Source organism: Rhinopithecus bieti, unplaced genomic scaffold, assembly GCF_001698545.2.
Source record: "Rhinopithecus bieti isolate Rb0 unplaced genomic scaffold, ASM169854v2 scaffold_759, whole genome shotgun sequence".
Classification (NCBI taxonomy): Eukaryota; Metazoa; Chordata; class Mammalia; order Primates; family Cercopithecidae; genus Rhinopithecus; species Rhinopithecus bieti.
In genome coordinates, this window is record NW_016803631.1 from 1,178,177 (window position 1) to 1,200,174 (window position 21,998).

Genomic DNA, 21,998 nt, shown 5'->3' on the forward strand with positions numbered 1-21,998 from the left:
TTTTTTGTTACCAATGACAGTAAATTTAACCTATCATTGGTTAGGGAAAAAAAAAATAAGAGGAAAGATTAAAATAGCCAATGTTAAAATAATGATATATTTCTGACAGATTTGCCTTAAGATGATTTTCTTGAAATACATTAATAGTATTCCTTTGATGAAAATTCTTATACACTGCATAAAGATGTATCAATAACTTCAAAAAACTATTGGTAAGGAAAGAAAATATAGTGGTGGTGATAACCTAAGCCTGCAGAGCATCCTGAGACCTTATCACTTATCTCGACATCTTACAATGAGACACAAAAAATAACAAAAATAAACCAGCTAGTAGTTTTCGCAGTAAAAACACAAAAGTTTTCAAATATCAGTTCATTAAAGCAATATACATTTATTTTTGAAGCTATAACAAAAAATGCTTGGTTATTAAATCACACACACAAAATGTTAAAATCAATTTGACAAAAAAGTGGAGCTTTTTACATGTTAACTTGAAGTAAATGGCATATATGATTTGCTAAGTGAAAATGTCAAAACTAAATACATACTTGAGTAATATTTCTTAAAATAAAATAGATGTGACTGTACTAAGATATGTTTTAACTTCAAATTGATTTTTTTTTACATACAAGAGAACATGATGAACAATGAAACCAATTTCTTTTCTTTCTTCTTCTCCTTCTTTTTTTTTTTTTTTTAGACAGAGGACAGAGTCTTACTCTGTTGCCCAGGCTGGAGTGCAGTAAGTGGCATGATCTTTGCTCACTGCAACCTCCATCTCCTGGGTGCAAGAGATTCTGTGCCTCAGCCTCCTGAATAGCTGAGATTACAGGCATCTGCCACCACACCTGGCTAATTTTTGTATTTTTAGTAGAGATGGGGTTTCACCATGTTGGCCAGGCTGGTTTTGAACTCCTGACCTCAGGTGATCTGCCCCTCTTGGCCTCCCAATGTGCTGGGGTTATAGGCATGAGCCACCGTGCCCAGCCAGTAAAACCAATTTTATTGAGTGTATGAGACAATTGGCAAGGAGATATTGGCAAGGAGATTCATTAGCCTAAAAAGTTTGGAAAATATAACTTAAGAAATAAAATGAATAATATAATATTTCTAAATTTGAGCCCCAAGATTTAATAAAATAATATCCTAAAACACTATTATATTTTCTTAAAGTAAATATCTGAAAGATAAAAGTTGCTTTGCTTGTAAAACATTGCTAGCAATAGCCCTAGTAAATCACAAAATATAACAGACTGAACCTCAAAAACACCATAAATTGTTGAGATAAGTATACAAGATTATGATTTAGAAAACATGATATTAGAATCAGAGAATTAGAAAAGAGAAAAGCAACCCCCCTTGACATCCAGGAGACATTAGACAAGGCCACTCTGTGACCATGAGGAAGCAAGACAAAAATAAGAGCACTGCAATAATATTTGACCACACCAAAAGAGGAACAATGCCCAAACCACAAATTATATATACATATTTTTAAAAGAGAAAATGTATATCACAATAGAAGTAAGTACTATAAAGGCAAAGAAGTAGGGTTACTTCTTCACCATGATATCATTAGAACCTACACTAGTGTCTGAAAAAAATAGGTATATGGTGAATAACAAATTAATTGTTAAATGCCAAAAAATCAAAATTGTAGATATTATATTCTAACCACAGTAAAATAAAATTAGAAGTCATGACAAAAATACTTTGAAAACTAAAAAATATATCTGTAGGTAATTAATTAGCAAAGAAGAAATCATAATGAAATGTATAAAACAGAACTGAACAAAAATGCCTCATAAGACACAGACATATCTTAATCAAGAGGAAGTTTTATGGTTTTGTAAATATGTATGTAGAGAAGAAAAACTGAAAATGTTTTAATTACATAAGCATTTGACTTTGAAAAGTAAAGAAAAAAGTAAATCTCAGAAAGTAGAAGAAAAAATAATGAGCCACCTTATTCAAGAACAAAGGATACCACCTTTTATTTATTCAAGTATACTTTTACATTATTAGGAAGTTTGAAAGTCTTCCACATATTGATTTTCTTGCTAATTTTATACCTAGTTATTTTAACTTTCTTATTGCTATTTTATGTGGGTTCTTCTCTTCATTACCTTTTCTAATAGGGTATTATTTCTATAACTAGATTTTAGTATACACCCTTCTTTTGTTTGTATTCATTTTAAGGTTGATTCTCTTGCCGTTTTAGATATATTATCATATAATCTAAAATAGAGACTACTTTATTTTTTCCAATTTTTATGTCTCCAATTGTTTGTATTTGTCTAACTGCTTTGCTAAAATACTCCTAGAGTATTAAAATAGTGGAGAGGTTGAGCATCCTTGCCTTCTTCCTGACTTTAGTGGCTATGCATCTAGTATTTCCCCATTAAATAAGATCCTGAATTCTGGGGAGGGAGGGTGAGAGCATAGAAAGAGAGAGAGATATTTAAAGAAGTATACATTGATTTATATGTTATAAATTTCTTTTATTAGGAATAGGTATTTAATTTTAAGATAAATATTTTTGTCAAATATATATAATGTACACAGATTATAGATGTGTATTTAATGAATTCTGATGAAGTAAACATACCCATGAAACTACAATCCACATTAAAAAATACAATAGAAGGACAAGTAATACAAGAAAAAAAATACAAGCCATTCAGAAGCCTATTTCATACTCTTACCTAGTTAATATTCCCACTCTCCTTTCTAAAAATAACCACTATCCTGACTTCTACTACTGTAGGCTACTGTTACCTGTTTTGAATTAGACAGGTAGAATTATACAATACATATTGCTCTCTTTCTTGCTTCTATTTCTATTATATTTGTACCATTAGTTAATTTAATTTCATTATTAAAATAGCATTTCATTGTTTGGCTATGGCACCACTACAAATTAATTTATTCATTTTACAGTTGATGTAATAATACTACCATGAACAACCTTGTACATATCTTTTGGTAAATACCTATATGCATTTCTGTTAAATGTATATTGATCCACAGGATATTAGTATGTTTAACTTTGATACTGCCAAGCAGTTTTCCACAGTGGTTATACCAACCACTGCATGTTTTCATTTTCACTAAATGTATATGAGTTCCAATTCCTTCTCATCTAATGACCAATATTGTGAATAGCTGTACAATGTTAAAGGGATAAATCATAGCCATCTTTGTCTCATTTCTCATTTTAGGAGGAAAACATATTAATGCATTATTAAGGAAGATGTTTTCATAGCTTTGGGAAGATTAACAAAGTTCATATTAATGAAATTCCTTTCTTTTCCTAGTGTACCAAGAGATTTTTATAATGAAGAAAAGGTAAATTTTATTAAATGCTTCTTATTATCTATTTTATTAGCATATATTTTCTCCTTATTTCTATGAATTGCATTGACCAACTCTGAAAAGTTAAACTAACTGTACTCCTAAGGGGAGCATAACTTGATTGTGATTTTTTTGTGCCTTCTTTTTCATTCTTCATCAGACTTGCCAGAGATGCATCAATTTTGTTAGTATTTTCAAAGAATTGCTTTTGCTAATGTACTAATTTTTTTCTTTTCTATTCTTTTAATTTCTGCTCTCATGTTTTGAATTAGGGTTCTCTGAAAAATTAGAACCAATAGATGTTTTTCTATGTATAGAGAAACATATTTATTATGAGGAATTGGCTCACGTGATTATGAAGGCTGACAAGTTCCAAGATCTGCAGGGTGAGTTGGCAAGCAGAAGATCCAGGAGAGCTGATGGTGTTCCAGTCTGAGTCTGAAGACCTGAGAACCAGGAGAACCAATGGTATAGTTCCAGTCTGAAGGTCAGCAGGCTCAAGAACCAGGAAGAACCGATGTTGCAGTTAGAGTCCAAAGGCAGGAAAAAGCTGATGTTTCGGTTCAAAAGCCGTCAGGCAGGAAGAATTCTCTCTTACTTGAAAGAGGGTTAGCCTTTTTGTTCTATTCAGGCCTTCAGCTGATTGATGAGACCCACCCGCATTAGGAATGGCAATCTGCTTTACTCAGTCTACAGATTTAAATATTCATCTCAACCAAAACATCCTCACCTAAACCTTTAGAATGATGTTTGACCAAATATTTGGTCACCTGAAGGTCCAGTCAAGTTGACACATAAAATTAACCATTATATCTTTATTGTTATCTTTCTACTACTTTCTTTGAGTTTAATTCACTATTTATCTGACTTACTGGGTTGGATACTAAGATCATTGATTTTCAACTTATCTTCACTTTTTAATAAATGCAATATAAACTATAAATTTTCCTGGAGGTACAGCTTTAGCTACACTCCACAAGTTTTTGATATGTCATATTGTTATTGCAATTTTGTTTAAAATATATTCTAATTTTTATACTGACTTATGACATAGAAGCTATTCAGAAGTGTAGTACTTAATGACTAAACAATTGGGGGATTTTTGTTTATCTTTTTCTTATTGATAATCTTGCTAGATTCCCTTGTGGTTAGAGAATGTATTGTGTATTATTTTAATCCTCTGAAATGTATTAGCATGTTTTTTGGTTCAGCAAATATACAACTTTAGTAAACACTCTATGAGCAGTTGAAAATAATGTGTGGTTTGCCAGTACTATATACATAATGTATTACATGTGTCAACTTGGTTAAGTTGTTAATCGTATGGTTTTAGATTTCTTTATCCTAATTATTTCTTTGTTTGCTTGTTTTCTCAGTGACTGGAAGAGGTTTGTTAAAATCTCCAACTGCAATTGTAGATTTGAATATTTTTCATTTTAGTTCTGCCCAATTTTTAAAATATGTTTTAGTTCTATCAAATAATACATACACACACATCATGATTCCATGCAAAATGAAAACACAATTCAGATAAGCACATGTTTTAGTTAACATGATACCATGCAAAGTAAGCACTACCTGTATACTATATATCTATGTCATCATTAGACATATACAAATTTAGGCTTATTACATCTTCAGCTGAATTAGCCAATTTCTATTATAAAATACCATCCTTAAAAAAGTTTTTGCCTTAAAGTCTATATCCTCCGATATCAGTATAGTTACACAAGTTTTCTTTGGTTATGGTTTACATATTATATCCTTTTGCAGTTTTGCATTAAACTTTTCTACATCTGTAAGTTTAAAGTATATCTCTTGTAACTGCATATTGTTGTTTTAGCAGCTTGCAAATTATTGCCTGGTAATTAGCCTATTTAGTCAGTTTACATTTAATATAATTGCTGACATATTTTAGGACAAAGCTACCTACTTATCTTGTATTTGTCCCATTTGTTTAATGTGTCCTCCCTTTATTTGGGAAGGGGGTTGGTTAGTAATTTTTTTCTTATCCTAATTTTCCACTCTATTAACTTATCCATTATACATACATTTATTATTCTTTTAGTATTACCCACCAGAATAAAAATTTTTCATGACTTATCAAATTATAATGTAAATTAGTACTTGTGCTACTTTCTGGAAATTATAAGGACTGTATTAGGGTTCTCTAGAGAAACAGAATCAACAGGATATATATCTGCATAGATATATAAGAAGGAATTTATTATGCAAATTGGTTCATGTAATTATGCAGGATTAGAAGTTCCACAATATGTTCTCTATAAGCTGATGAAGTAGGAAAGTTGGGATGTAATTTAGTCTGTGTTTGAAGGCCTGAGAACCAGAAAAGTGGGAGGGGCCTGTTGTAAGAAGAGTCTGAAGTCCCGAGAACATTGAGCTGATGTTCAAGAGCAGGAAAGGATAGATGTCCCAGTTCCAGTAGAGAGAGCAAATTCACCTTTCGTCTTTCTTGTTCTATACTAACCTCAATAAACTGGATAATGTCTTCTCACACTGATGAGGGCAGATATTCTTCACTCAGTCTACTAATTCAAATGGTCATTTATTCTGGAAACACTCTCACAGACACACTAAAAATAATGTTTTACCAACTCTCTGAGTATTCCTTAATCCAGTCAGCTTGATGTGTAAAATTAACCATCACAAAGACACTGCCAATTAAATTTGGTGAACATCATCCCAACTTGTATCATAATTCTCAATGTATTACACGCCAAGAAGTCATTATTTTTATAAAATATTTCCTTGGCTTAATGCATGTTTGCGGTTCTTTATTCTTTTCTTCATCTCTGTTCTTATATAATAGATCATTTCCATTTTCTTAAACAAGTCTTTTAGGTTTTTCCTTAGTGAAGATTCGATGTTGATGAATTGTTGCAAATTTTGTTTGTTGAAAATAATTTGATGACATGTTTCAAATTATATTTTTGTAGAGTATAGAATTCTCCCAGTGGAAGGACTGATCTGATTATCAAAACTGGAAATATAATGGATGCTAAATGTTATTCAAAGACGTTTTCATCATCAATAATCATTTTTTCTTAGACCTATTAGCAATATAAATTATATTGATGGATTTTGTAATAGTATCTATCCTTGCATCCCTGGGGTAAAACACTACTTGTCATAATGAATTACTTTTTAATGTGCTGGTGGGTTTCTGTCTCCTAATATTTTATTTAAGGTTTTTCCATTAATATTTTATTTTATTGTAGTAAGAACACTGAACATGAGATCTACCCTATTAACAAATTTATAAATATATAATACATTACTGTTGACTCTAGATACAATGTTACACAGCAGATTTCTAAAGTTTATACATCAATCAAGCTTGCTTGACTGAAACTTTAAGTTCATTGATTAGTGTCTCTGCATTTCAACCTCTCCCAGCCATCAGCCACCATTACACTCTTTGATTCTATATATATGACTATTTTAGATACCTGATATAAGTTGAATAGTGAAGAATTTTTTTTCTATGACTGGTCATTTCACTTCACATAATATCCTTCAGGTTCATCCATGTTGTCACATATTATAAAATTTCCTTATTTATTAAGGCTGAAAAGTATCAAATTGTAGAAATACTATGTGTATTATAGGTATATGAGGGGATACTCTCCATCCCTAATAAGGGCTGGGTAACCACATGTTGTTTATTCATCTGCCAATGGCCATTTAGGCCATTTCCACATATTGGCTATTGCCAAAAGTATTATGATTTATTTCTCTTTGAGATCTTGATTTCAATTCTTTTGTATAAATATCCAGAAGTGGGATTTCTGTATTATACAGGTAGTTCTATTTTTAGTTTCTTGAGGAACCTCCACAGTTTTCCATAGTAGCTGAACCATTTTGCAGTCCCACCATACAAGTGTTCCAATATCATCACATCCTTGTCAAAAGGTGTCATTTGGTTTAAAATATATATACATCCATCCTAATATCTATTCTTGGTTTTGATTTGCATTTCTCTAATGATTAGTAACATTAAGCACTTTTTCATATACTTGATCTTAGGCATTCTTTGTGTGTGTGGTTACCTTAGGACTTACATAAAAGCTAATGCTCTATTTTAAGCTGATAACACCTTAAGTTCAATACTATACCAAAACTCTATACTTAAACTTCTCTTCCCCTGACACATACTTTATAGTACAGACATTGGAGAAATGTCTATTTAAGACCTAAGCCCATTTTAAAATCGGGTTACCAGATTTTTTTTTTATTTTATTTTATTTTTTTTTTTACTATTGAGTTGTATGAGTTTATTATGTATTTTGCAGATTAATCCTTTGCAGATATATGGCTTGCAAAATTTTTCTCCTATCCTCTACATTGTATTTTCACACTGTTGATTGTTTCTTTTGCTATGCAGAAGCTTTTTAGTTTGACATTGTCTTACATGTTTATTTTTGTTTTCATTGTAGTTACTTTCAGTGTCATGTTTATAGAGCCATGACATTGTCAAAACCAGTGTCATGAAGCTTTTCTTCTATGTTTTTTCTACATATTTCAGACTTTAAGGTCTTATGTTTATTTCAGAGTTTAAGGTCTTATGCTTAAGTCTTTAATCCATTTTGAATTGATGTTTTCAGTATGATGCATGAAAAAGGTCTAATTACATTCTTTTACATGTGGATATCCAGTTTTCTCAATACCATTTGTTTAAAATATTATCCTTTCCACACTGTGTATTCTTGGCACCCTTGTCAAAGATCAGTTGACCACATATGTGTGGATTATTTTGGGGCTCTCTATTCTGTTCCATTGGTCTATATGTCTGTTTTTATGCTATTGTCATACATATTAATTATTGTAGCCTGGTAATGTAGCTTAAAATCAGAAAGTGTTATTATTATGTGTTGAACCATCCTTGCACTTCAGAGATAAATCCCACTTGATCATGATGCATGATTATTTTAATGTGCTCTTGGATTCAGTTTGCCAGTATTTTGTTGAGGATTTTTGCATCTATTTCATCATGAATATTCACCTGTAGTTTTATTTTCTTGTGGTATATTTGACTAGTTTTGGTGTCAGGGTAATACTGATGATAATGTTTTCCCCTTTTCAGGTTTGTTTTTTTTTTTTTTTAACTTGAGGATCGATGTTAATTCTTCAAATTTTTGGTAGAATTCACTAGTGAAGCCATCCTGAGCTTTTCTTCATTAAAAGGTTTTTCATTACTGATTCAATCTCTATCTAGTTCTTAGACTTTCTATTTCTTCATGGTTTGTCTTGGCAGGTTTTATGTTTCTAAAAATTTACTCAGTCCTTCTAGATTATACAGTTTGTTGGTATATAACTGTTCTTATTAGTCTCTTATGATCCTTATTTCTGTGGCATCAGTTGTAAATCTCTCCTTTCATTTCTAATTTTATTTATTTGAGTTTTAAATATTTTTTACTTAGTGTAGCTGAGTTTGTCAATTTTGTTGATCTTTTCAAATAATAACTTTCGTTGATTTTCTTTTTTATCTTTTTCATTTATTTCTGCTCTAATCTTTATTTCCTTATTTCTTCTACATTTGTGCTTAGTTTGCTCTTCCTTTTCTAGTTCCTTGAGGTAAAGTTGTATGTTTGCAGGTCTTTCTTATTTTTTAATGTAAGCATTTATTGCTAGAACTTCCCTCTTACTACTGCTTTTCTGCATCCCATAATTTTAGTAGAGTGTGTTTTCATTTTTGTTTGTCTCAAGACATTTTCTAATTTCTTTTTTGATTTCTTATTGAGGCAATGGTTGTTTAGGGATGTATTGCTTAATTTCTATATATTTGTACATTTTGGAGTTTTCTTCCACTGTTGATTTCTGGTTTTATTACACTGTGGTCAGAAAGGATACTTGGTATCATTTCAATCTTCTTAAATGTATTAAGGCTTGTTTCATGGCCTAACATGTTAACTATTCTGGAGAATATTACATTTGTGCTTGAGAAAAATGTATATCTTGCTCCTGTTGGGTAGAAAGTTCTGTATATATGTTAAGTCCATTTGGTCTATGGCGTTATTGAAGCCCTCTGATTCCTTTTAATATATCTGGATAATCTGTCTATTATTGAAAGCGGAGTACTGAAGCCTCTTACTGTGATTGTATTGCTCTCTATTTCTCCCTTCAGTTCTGACAATATTTGCCTTATATATTTACCTGCTCTGATATCAGATGTGTATATATTTATAATCATTTTCTTCTTGGTGGATAGACCTTTTCATTGTCCTTCTTCGTCTCATGATATTTTTTGACTTAGTCTATGATATCTCCTATAATAATAGCCATCCCTCCTCACTTTTGTTTACCGTTTGCATAAATTATCATTTGCATGAAACATCTTTTTCAGTCTTTATATATCCTTAAATGGAAAGGGAGTTTACTGTAGACAGCATATGGTTGGGTCTTGTTTTTTATTTTTTATTTTTCTAAATCAATTCAGATACTTTGTGTCTTTTGACTGGGGAGATCAATTCATTAAAATTTAAAATAATTATTGACAGGGAATGATTTGCCATTTCATTAGTTGTTTTCTGTTTTTCTGTTTGCCTTATAATTCTTTTGTCTGTCTTTTCCTCTCTTGCTGTCTTCCTTTATGTTTTTTTATTGATATGCTTTGATTTCTTTTTATTTTGTGTAACTTCTCAGGCATTCTTTGTGTATGTGGTTACCTTAGGACTTACATAAAATCTAATGCTCTATTTTAAGCTGATAATACCTTAAGTTCAATAGTATACCAAAACTCTACACTTAAACTTATCTTCCCCTGACACATACTTCATAGTATTGTTGTCACAATTTTCATCTACTTATATTGTGTATCTTCTAACATAATTTTCAGTTATAGTTATTTTTAATAGTTGTGTCCTTTGAATTACTTTACTGCAATTACTTTTGCACCATCCTAATAGAATTAAGTGATGTACCCATCATCATTATGCTACAGTATTCTGAATTTGTTTGTATATTTACCCTTATCAATACGTTTTACACTTTTTTTTTTTTTTGAGACAGAGTTTCACTCTTGTTGCCCAAGCTGGTGTGCAACGGCACGATCTCAGTTCACTGCAACCTCTGCCTCCAGGGTTGAAGCAATTCTCCTGCCTCAGCCTCCCAAGTAGCTGGGATTATAGGCATGGGCCACCATGCCCAGCTAATTTTGTATTTTTAGTAGAGATGGGGTTTCTCCATGTTGGTCAGGCTAGTCTTGAACTCCCAACCTCAAGTGATCTGCCCGGCTTGGCCTCCCAAAGTGCTGGGATTACAGGCGTGAGCTACCATGCCTGGCCTAAGTTTCACACTTCCTTCTGCTATTGCATTACTGTTTAACATCCTTTTCTTTCAATTTCAGTATTTTTTCAGTCTTTAAAAAATTTATTTCTTTTATATTGACAAATAACATTGTATGTTTTTATCACATATAACACAGTATTTTGAAATATATATACATTGTGGAATGGTTAAACTTGTTATAGTTAACAAAAACATTACCTCATATAGTTATCATTTTGTGATAAGATCACATAACATCTACTCTCTACATTTTTCAACAGTATAATATATAATTAATTATAATCATCTTGTAATACATTAGATCTCTTAAAATTTATTCCTGCTACATAACTGTAATTATGTTATCCTTTGACCAACATTTCCTCATCCATTCCTCCTCATTAACCACCTCAGCTGCCGGTAAGTACCTTTCCTCTCTCTACTTCATTGTAATCGATTTTTTAAAATTTCACATATGAGTGAGATGATATGGAATTTGTCTTTCTGTTTCTGGCTTACTTCCCTTAACATAGTGTCCTCCAGATTCATCCATGTTGTCTCAAATGAGAAGATTTTATTATTTTATATGGCTGAATAGTATTCCATTGTGAATATATATCATATTTTCTTTATCTATTTATCCAATGATGGATAATTACATTGATTCCATATCTTGGCCATTGTGAATAATGTTGTGATGAACATGGGAATGCAGATAGCTCTTGGATATATTGACCGCAATTCATTTAGTTATATACTCAGTAGTGGTATTGCTGGATCATATGGTAGTTCTATTTTTAATTTGAGCAAACTCCATACTATTTTCTAAAATGTTTGTACCAATTTTCATTACCTTCTCTTCATATCTTCACCAGTACTTATTATCTTTTGTCTTTTTGATAATGGCAGTTCTAAATGGGGTGAGGTGATAGCTCACTGTGGTTTTGATTTGCATTTCCCTGATGATGAGTGATGTTGAGCATTTCACCATATACTCATTGGCCATTTATAATATGTCTTCTTTTGAAAAATGTCTATTTAAATATTTTGTCCATTTTTTCAATTGGGTTGTTTGGTTTTATGGTGTTTTATGGTGAGTTGTTTGAGTCCCTTATATTCTTGAATGTATGGTTGACAAGTATTTTCTCTCATTCTGTAGGTGGTCTTTTTTTCCCAAGTCTTTTATTGTCACTTTCAGCATAAGTGATGGTTTGTTTAAAATACTTTGAACTCTGCTTGTAGTAATAACTGTTCTGCTACTAAGTACGGTTTCCTTTGCATTGTCCTCCCTCTTCAGGTTTCATAAATTTGAGAATTAATCCTGACTGGCTGCAATAGAATATGTACCATTTCTTTTGAGCCTAATTGATGGTGATGAGGTTAATGTTCTCATTGCCTTTGAATTACCATTTTGATTCAGAACTCGGAATAAAAATAGAATTTATATCCTCCAGGTAAGTAAATATTTATTACATCTGTTCTTATAGTGTGATTGTTAAGAGCATTGACTCTGCGATACAGTCTAGGTTTGAACATTAATTCTGATAATTACCAGCAACATGATCTTGGGTAAGTTAATTCATATTCTGCCATAATTGTTTCATGTGAAATAGTACCCCTCTCATAGGGATTTTAAAATTCGACATGTGTCATTGTTTTCTTTTAGTTGACATATAAAATTGTACATGTTTATGAGAGAGTTGTTTTACATTTAAACAATGTGTAATGACCAAATCACAATAATTAGCATATCCATCACCTTGAATATTCATCATTTACTTGTGTTATGAACATTCAAAATCTTCTCTTTGAACTTTTATAAATATACACTAAATAATTTTTAATCATATTCAACCTACAGAATGCTAAAACTCATTCCTTCCATATAGCTGTAATTTTGTATCCATTAACCAACTTCTCCCTTTCTTCCCCTTGCCTTCTACTGTTCCTAATTTCTAATAACCACAATGCTACTTTAATTCTACAAGCTCAATTTTTGTTTAGCCCTCCAGTATGAGTAAGAACACATTTATTTTTCTATAACTAACATTTCACTTGTAGATTGTCTTTCCACTCTGTTGTTTCCTTTGCTATGCAAACATTTTGTGTTTGATATAATCCCATTTGTCTACTTCAATTTTGTTGCCTGTGCTCTTGAGTTCTTATTCCAGAAACTCCTTGCCCATACCCATGTCACGAAGCATTTCCCCTGTGTTTTCTTCGAGTAGGTTCGTAGAAGTTTGAGGAATTACACTTAATTATTTAATCTATTTCAATTTTTTAATATAGTGAGAAATGAGTGTCTCATGTCATTCTTTCACATGTGCATACACAGTTTTCCCAATCTTATTTATTAAGGATACTTTCCTTTCTTTATTGCATGTTTTTGGCACATTCAAAATCAATTGGCTGTAAATGTGTGGATTTTTATGTTGGGCTCTCTAATATGTTCCACCAGCTTATGTGTCTGTTTTTATGCCAGCACCATGCTGTTTTGGTTACTATAGCATTGTGGTGTACTTTGAAGTCAGGTAATGTGATGCCTCCAGCTATGTTCTTTTTGGTCAAGACTGCTTTGGTTACTTAGAGTCTCTTATGGTTCTTTACAAACTTTGTGATGTTTTTTCTATTTCTGTGAAGAATGGTATTGGTATTTTGATAGAAAGTGTATTGACTCTATAGATCACATTGAGTGGTAAATATACTATATTAATCCTCCTAATCCATGAATATGGGATAGCTTCCATTTATGTGTCTTCTTCAACCTCTCTTATCAATGTTTTATAATTTCCATTGTAGACACCTTTCAGCTCCTTAAATTTATTTCCAGTTTTTTTAATGGATATGGTAAATAGAATTGTTTATTTCTTTCACAGATAATTTACTATTAGCATATACATATACTACTCACTTTTGAATGCTGGTTTTATAACCTGCAACCTAACTCATTTATAAATTCTAAAAGTCTTTTAGCGGAGTATTTAGGGATTTCTATGTATAAAATCATGTCATCAGCAAAAAGGGACAACTTAACTTCCTCCTATCAAATTTGGATGCCTTATATTTCTGTCACTTGCCTAGTTGCTCTGGTTAGGACTTCCAGTACTATGTTGTATAGGACTGGCAAGAGTGGACATCCTTACCTTGTTCCAGATGTCAGAAAAAAAGTTTTTAACTTTTTTCCATTCAGTATGATGTTAGTTGTAGGTCTGTCAATTGTGGCCCTTATTGTGTTGAGGTACAATCCTTCTATCTAATTTACTGAAAATTTTAATCATAAAGGAATGTTGATTTTTGTCATATGCCTTTTCTCCATGTATTAAAATGACCATATGGTTTCTGTCCTTCATTCTGTTAATATGATGTATTATGTTTATTGATTCGAATATGTTGAACCATCTTTGTATTCCTGCAATAAATCTCACTTGGTCATAATGAATGATCTTTTTAATGTGCTGTTGAATTCGGTTGAGTATTTTGTTAAACATTTTGCATCTATGTTCATCAGGAATATTTGCCTGTAGTTTTCTTTTTTATTGTGTCCTTACCTCATTTTGGTATCCAGGTATTTATCTATTTCTTCTAGGCTTTCCAATCTGTTAGCATAAAATTGTTCACAACAGTCTGCCAATCCTTTGCATTTCTGTGGTATCAGATGTAACTTTTTTCATCTCTGATTTTATTTATTTGGTCTTCATTCTTTTTTCTTAGTCTAGCTAAAAGTTTGCCAATTTTGTTTATATTTTCAAAAAACCAACACTTTTTTATTCTTTTCAACTTTTATTTTAGGTTTAAAGGGTATGTGTGCAGGTTTGGTACGTACATGGGGAAATTGCATGTTATAGGGGTTTGGTGTACAAATAGTTTTGTCACCCAGGTAATTCGCATAATACTTGATAGGTAGTTTTTCAATCCTCACCCTCCTCCCACCTTCCACCCTAAAACAGGTACCAGTGTCTACTGTTCCCTTCTTTGTGTCTGTGTGTACACAATGTTTAGCTCCCACTTATAAGGAGCACATGGAGTATTTGGTTTTCTGTTCCTGTGTTAATTCGGTTAGGATAATGGCCTCTAGCTTCCTCCATGTGCTGCAAAGGCCATGACCTCATTTTTTAAAATAGCTGTGTAGTATTCCATGGTGTATATGTAGCACATTTTCTTCATCCAGTCCACCACTGATGGGCAGTTAGGCTGATTCCGTGTCTTTGCTATTGTGAATAGTACTGCAATGAACATACACATGCATGTGTCTTTATGGTAGAATAATTTATATTTTTTGGCTATATACCCAGCAATGAGACTGCTGGATCAAATGGTAGCTCTGCTTTCAGTTCTTTGGAAAACCTCTAGATTGCCTTCCACAATGGCTTAACTAATTTACATTCCCACCAGCAGTGTACCAGTGTTCCTTATTCTCTCCAACCCTGCTGGCATCTGTTGTTTTATACAAATTGTAGTAATAGCCATTCTCACTGGTGTGAGATGGTATCTTATCGTGGTTTTGATTTGGATCTCCCTAAGGATTAGTGATATTAAGCACTGCAACTAAGGTTTATTCAGGTCTCAAGGCTGCTGCAGTAGGCAAGAAGTGATGTGGGTTGGGTCCTGAGTCTGCTTTGCTGGGCTCCATGGGTTCCTAATTGATACCAGGGCAGGTCTAGAGGCTCCGCCTGTGCATACCAGTCCAGTGTCAGGAGCTGTGGTGTGGAGGGATCTGCCAGATGTTGAGTTTTACTGTGCTGGGCACTATACTGGGTTCTACAGCAAAACTCTATGCTTATACTTCCTTTCCTTCACCAAGTGAATGATTTCTTTCTGTGTGCTGTGCTGCCTGGTGTTGGAAAAAGGGAGGCATGAGTTATCCTTCGGCTGTTGAACTTATACCCAAAGTCCACTGCTACTAAGATGAGCATGGCACCAGGCCATGCCTAAGGCCCGCAGCAGCTATAACCTGCCTGCCACTGAGGTTTATTCAGGGCCTAAGGGCACTGTAGTTGGCCAGTGGTGATGCAGGCCAGAATCCAAGTTCATTCCACCACAGCCATGGGTTTCTGTCTGGCACCTGGACATGCTAAGGCCTTCAGTAGCTATAGCCTGCCTGCCACTGAGGATTACTGGGAGCTTGAGGCCACTGTAGTTAACCAGTGGTAATGCAGACTGGAACTTGAGCCCATTGGATGCTGTTGTGGATTTTCATGACACCAGGGTGGTCTAGAGCAGGGCTCCCCAAACCCTGGCCACAGTACCAGTCTGTGGCCTGTTAGGAACCAGACCACACAGCAGGAGGTGAATAGCAGATGAGCAAATGAAGAGTCATCTGTATTTACAGCTGATCTCTGTCACTCGCATTACCACCAGAGCTCCACCTCCTGTCAGATCAGCTGCAGTATTAGATTTTCATAGGAGTGCGAACCCTATTGTAAAGTACACATGCAAGGGATCTAGGTTGCATGCTCCTTATGAGAATCTAATTCCTGATGATCTGTCACTAATCTAATTCCTGATAAGCCATCACCCCCAGATGGGACTGTATAGTTGCAGGAAAACAAGCTTAGCACTCCCACTGATTCTACATTATGGTGCGTTGTATAGGGTGACTCTCACTGAAGAGTCTTACTTCACCATTGCTATGGTTTGAATGTCTCCTCAAGAACTCATACTGAGAGGCGGGTGGATCACGAGGTCAGGAGATCGAGATCATCCTGCCTAACATGGTGAAACCCCATCTCTACTAAAAATACAAAAAAAATAGCTGGGTGTGGTGGCAGGTGCCTATAGTTCCAGCTACTCAGGAGGCTGAGGCAGGAGAATGGCGTGAATCCGGGAGGCAGAGCTTGCAGTGAGCCAAGATTACGCCACTGCACTCCAGCCTGGGCAACAGAGCAAGACTCTGTCTCAAAAAAAAAAAAAAAAAGAACTCATATTGAAATTTAATCTCCAATGCAGCAGTATTGACAAGTGGGGCCTGTAAGAGGTAACTCAATCATGAAAGATCTGCCCTAATGAATGAATTAATGGGTTAATGAATTAATGAAGCATCATGGGAGGGGAACTAGTGGCTGTGTAAGAGAAGAAAGACCTGAGCTAGAATATTAGCACACTCTGCTCCCTCACCTTGTGATGCCCTGCAGCCCCTCAGGACACCACAGAGTCCTATCAGCAAGAAAGTTCTCACCAATGCCTTCCCTAGACCTCAGACTTCCCAGCATTCATAAATGTAATAAATAAATTCCTTTTCTTTATGAATTTCTCAGTTTTAAGCATTCTATTACAATCAACAGAAAATGGACTAAGAAAGCTGATATAGTTTGGCTCTGTGTCCCCACCCAAATCTCATCTCAAATTGTAATCACCATGTGTCAAGGGTGGGAACTGGTGGGAGGCGACTGGATCATGGGGTCAGTAATTCCTTGCTGTTCTCTTGATAATGTGGGAGTTCTCATGAGATCTGATGGTTTTAAAGTGTGTCATTTCCCCTTTGCTCGCTTTCTCACCTGTTGCCATATAAGACATGCCTTGCTTCCTCTTTGCCTTGTGCCATGATTGTAAGTTTCCTAAGGCCTCCCCAGCCATGTGGAACTGTGAGTCAACTAAACCTCTTTTGTTTATAAATTATCCAGTCTCAGATAGTGTCTTTCTAGCAGTGTGAGAATGGACTAATACAACAGCCATCTTGCTTCCCTTTTGTTTTTGAAGAACTCTTTAGCATTTCTTGCGAGTCAGATCTAGTGGTGGTAAACTTCCTCAGCTTTTGATTGTCTGGGAAAGGTTTTATCTTTCTTACATTTTTGAAGGACAGTTTTGCTAAGTATACTATTCTTGATGGACAGTATTTTTTTTTCTTTTAGCCTGTGAATATATTATACCACTCCTTTCTGTCCTGCAATATTTCTGCTAAAAACTCTGTGGATAATCTTATAAAGATTCCCTTGCATGTGACAATCCACTTTTTCTTGCTGCTTTTAAAATCCTTTCTTTGTCCTTGACTTCTGACAATATGATAATAACATATCTGAATGTAGATTTCTTTGGGTTCATTTTATTTGGTGTCCTTTGGGCTTCCTGGGTTTGGATATCTACTTCAGATTTGGGAGGCTTTCAATCATTAAATCCTTTTTCTTTTTCATAAAATCAGGGTCTTGCCATGTTGTCCAGGCTGGTCTCAAACTCCTGGACTCAAGCAATCCTCTCACATCAGCCTCTCAAAGTGCAGGGCATACAGGCATAAGCGACCATGCCTAGCTCTCATCATTTGTGTAAATAAGCCTTCTGGTCCTTGATATGCTGCTTCTCATTATGGATCTTCTATAATACACATAGTGGCCCACTTTAATTGTACCCCATAAGTCCCATAAGTCTTCTTCCCTGTTCTTCATTCTTTTTTCCTTTTGCTGACTGAATTATTTCTAGTTACCTGTCTTTGGGTTCACTGATCCTTTCTTCTACTTTATATAGTCTGCTGTTGACCCCTCTTGTGATTTTTTTTTTCAGTTCTATTATTGTGTTCTTCAGCTCCATGCCTTCTGTTTAGTATTTTTAAATATTTTCTCTTTGCTGAAAATTCTAGTTTTGTTCATGAATTGCATTCTTGATCTCAGAGAGTCTCTTTATGAGAGTTATTTTAATTCTCTATCAGGTAAGTCATAAAACCTATTTCATTATGGTTGGTTTCCATTATCTTATTCTTTGTTTAAACATTTTTTGCCTGATTCTTCATTTTCCTTGACTCTCTATGTTGCTTTCTGCACATTAGACAAAGCAGGCATCTCTCTCAGTCTTCCTGAAATGTCCTCATAGAGAAGTTCCCCACCAATTGGCCTAGACACAGATTCTGAGGACTTCTATCTACTCTTTCCTTTCCCATGGAGATACAGGTATCTGTGGTCTTTATCTTCTCACTCTGTGCTGACTCCAGTGGGGTAGCTATGGCATCTACCAGCTCAAGCCACCACTTTGGTTCTCCCCAGGCAGCTAGATGTTCCAAACCTATCAGAGCTTCAGGACTGGTAAGATTTGTGCTAGTTTTTTTGGCACTTCCAAAGAAGTTGGGGCACTGGATGCACAGATCCACTCTTTTCAACCTAAGGGGTAAGCTGAGAGTGGGTATTTTTCATCTGTCCTCTGTGCTGAGCAGCAGGGCAGGGAGGGTCAAAAGTGCTTATCAGCGCAATTTGCTGCCTCCGTTCTTGTCTAGGCAGCTAGGCTATGTCAGAGTTATCAGTGCTCAAGACTGGCAAGACAAGTCAATTCTCTGGGGAGCCCCTTTGGAAAAATTGAGGTACTGAACATATGAACAAAGTTCTTAACTCTCTTGGGTGAAGCTGCAACCCAGGAAATCTCTCCTTGATCATATGGCACTGCACCAGGAGTGAGGTTTCTGCTAAGAAGGTGTCCTGAATCTCCTCACTGGTGTTAATGAATCTGGTTTCATGTTCTCCTGGGGTTCAGAAACTTTTCAATTACTTTGTCATTTCTCACAAAGGGAATTTATGTGTGAATTGTAGCTGAATCTGTGTGTTTGTGAGAATGAAAGCCCTTCCTATTCTGCCACTTTGCTGATGTCACTCCTTTTCTATTGATATTAATATATCCAATAAATCCAGTTTTCCTTTTATGCAACTTTTATTAGGTTTAGTTATCACTCTTATAATTGTTCCATAAAAACAATTTGAATTTTTTTATTTTTTGAAACTATACTCAGAACAGGGGTTGGTACACTTTTTCTGTACTAGGCCAAACAGTAAATATTTTAGGCTCTGCAGACTACACAATCTCCAATAAAGCTTTATTTAAAATAATAACAGGCAGGCCATATTTGTCCCACTGGCCATAGTTTGGCAATCCCTTTTTAAGAATAGTCTATATAGCATTGGTATTATCTAATATTTGAAAAATTAGTAAAATTTCATTATAAAGTCATCTGTGTCTTGTACTTTTGGGTAGGAGTACTAATTTAATAATTTTCTCATTTTCTTAAATTTCTGTCTCCATATCACTGTTAACAATTTCCCTTTGGAATTACCCATTTTGCCTAGGCTTTTATATCTACTTGCTTAGAGCTGTGTAAAATAATTTAACTTGAAAGTTTAAAAATGTCCTTAGTTTCAGTATGATTTCCTCTTGTTTCGTGTATTATTCTGTGTAACTTTGTTTTCTCCCTATTTTTCTTGATTAGGTTGAATGTTGGTTTGCATATTTTGTTTATGTTCTATTCAAAGAACTAGCATGTTGATTAATTTATAACATAGCTTAAAATCAGAACTAAATGAAGTTCTGCTCTTATCTCTTTATGTCTGTTATGCTTCCTTTTGCTTTGTTTTCTTGATCTTTTTTCTAGCTTTCCGTGTTTCATATTAGATTTATGTATTTTAATTTATAATTCTACTGATATATGATTTAAAGGCTACAAACTGATTTGATAATTATTTTCATTATATTCCATAGATTCTGATATATATATCACAATTTTTGATGTTTATATGTTCACCTATTTTGATTTGTATTTTCTACTTGATCTAATAGTTGTTTAATGAAGAGTTTTAACATTTTCAAGTGGAAGAAAATTTTTCTGAATTTTAAGGTATTGTGTCATTATTCATATGAAATGCATAGTACAGTATACTGCTATTGACTCTACCCATACTGATGATTTTCTTTACCAGTGTCATTCAGGGTTAGCCCTTAGTAGAGATGTAATTGAGCAACAGTCTGTAACCAGCTAATGCCAATCAATCCTCTGACTTGTCTATGAAGCAGGCATAACTTCTTTCCTCCTCTGTCAATTGGTTTAGGTGTTTCCTGACAATCCCATGAGATTATATAAGTAGGTTGAGAGGGAGGCATTTTTGCAACAGATGGAATTCTGGAGTCCATGTACATCTAATTCACTAATAACTTTTGAAAGCTCAAGGCTAATATCCTAAATATACCATGTCTCCCACCCAATTTTATGACTCAGTGAATATAAGATGTAACTCATGAGGGACAGCACAGGTTACATAGTCATTCGGTGTTCCATGGTTCAGTCTCTACAAGGGCCCAGGAGCATGTCAGGAGTTGCTCTGAAAATGGATAGTAACTGCTATGACTTCTCTAGAGGGCTTTCCAATAGAACATTTTATCCACCAGATGCATTAAGCTCTATCAGATCTATAAAATCATGCATCCCAAGTGGTAGAGTAGCTTGCAAAGCATCTTTGACTTAGGAGACAAACACTACCAGCTTTTTCTCTAGGGTTTCACTCAAAACTGGCAGACTTTTGGGTGATATAAAAATTAGTTGGTTCAGTAATTTCAAGGACATTATAAACTATTATTCAAATCCAAAAGCCCCGTCAAGTGATGTGACACTTTCTTAGGAGAAGTAAAATTGCTTATGCTTTAATTTAGAGGAGATGCTCTGTATGCCCCAGACATTAAGACTCAAAATCTTCATATCTGGTACAGGCCCCTGGATCTTTGTGCTATTTTCTTCCCACCCACTGAAACATGAATCTTATGAGTTATAAAGGTACTCGCCAGGTCTGCTCACCAGATCCAGTTAGCATTACATAGGCAAAAAGTGAACTGGTATACTTTCTAAAGAATATCCAGACAATCAAGATTCCTGAGGATTATATTAAGACCGAGAGCAGGAAAAATAAAATAGTCCTGGAGAAAGATTCTGAATTTATACTGTGGTCCTTTCTTTCATTTTCCTCTGTTGATGAATACGGGGTCCATCCCACATCCACGTGAAAAAAAGATTTCACTAAATATATAACTGCATATTAGGTACCATAGGTTGTGTTGATCTACACCCATAAAAATATCAACAGCTAAGCAGCTGTGATTGGGACTTTCACCTGGTTATTTTTATAGTGATGTACTATTACCAACCTCAATCGATTTTGTTTTTTTGCAAAACCTACACAATGGAACTCAACAATAATGTATTGGTGACCACTACCATTACATCATTCAAGTCTAATTGTGCTAATCTCTGCAATTCCTTCAGAGATGCTGTATTGCTTCTGATTACAATATTGGCAGAGGAAGACAGTTTCAGGAGATTCCATTTTCCTTTCCTACTATGTGCCTCTACAATGTAAGCAAACCAATATGGGTATTATTCCAGCTACTAAGAATATCTATCCAAATTATACATTTGGATAAAATAACTGGGTATGTCTGCATACCCACTAAATCTACTGTGAGATTAGACTTGGGCTAGAACTCCATCTATCAACTAGTTATTTAATTCCATATGTCTTGCCTCCAACTGGAGGACCATAATTGCTTTTTTAAAATTTCCCAGTATTAATGTCTGCTCTGACCCTATATCTAACAGTCCTGAAAACTAAACAGTTACTCCTGCA

At 34.3% G+C, this 21,998-nt stretch overlaps 1 protein-coding gene across 1 annotated transcript in view; it reads right to left on the reverse strand.

The window, feature by feature from the left end:
• STXBP5L (syntaxin binding protein 5L) overlaps nucleotides 1-21,998 on the reverse strand; it is a 461,665-nt gene that overhangs the window by 258,484 nt on the left and 181,183 nt on the right.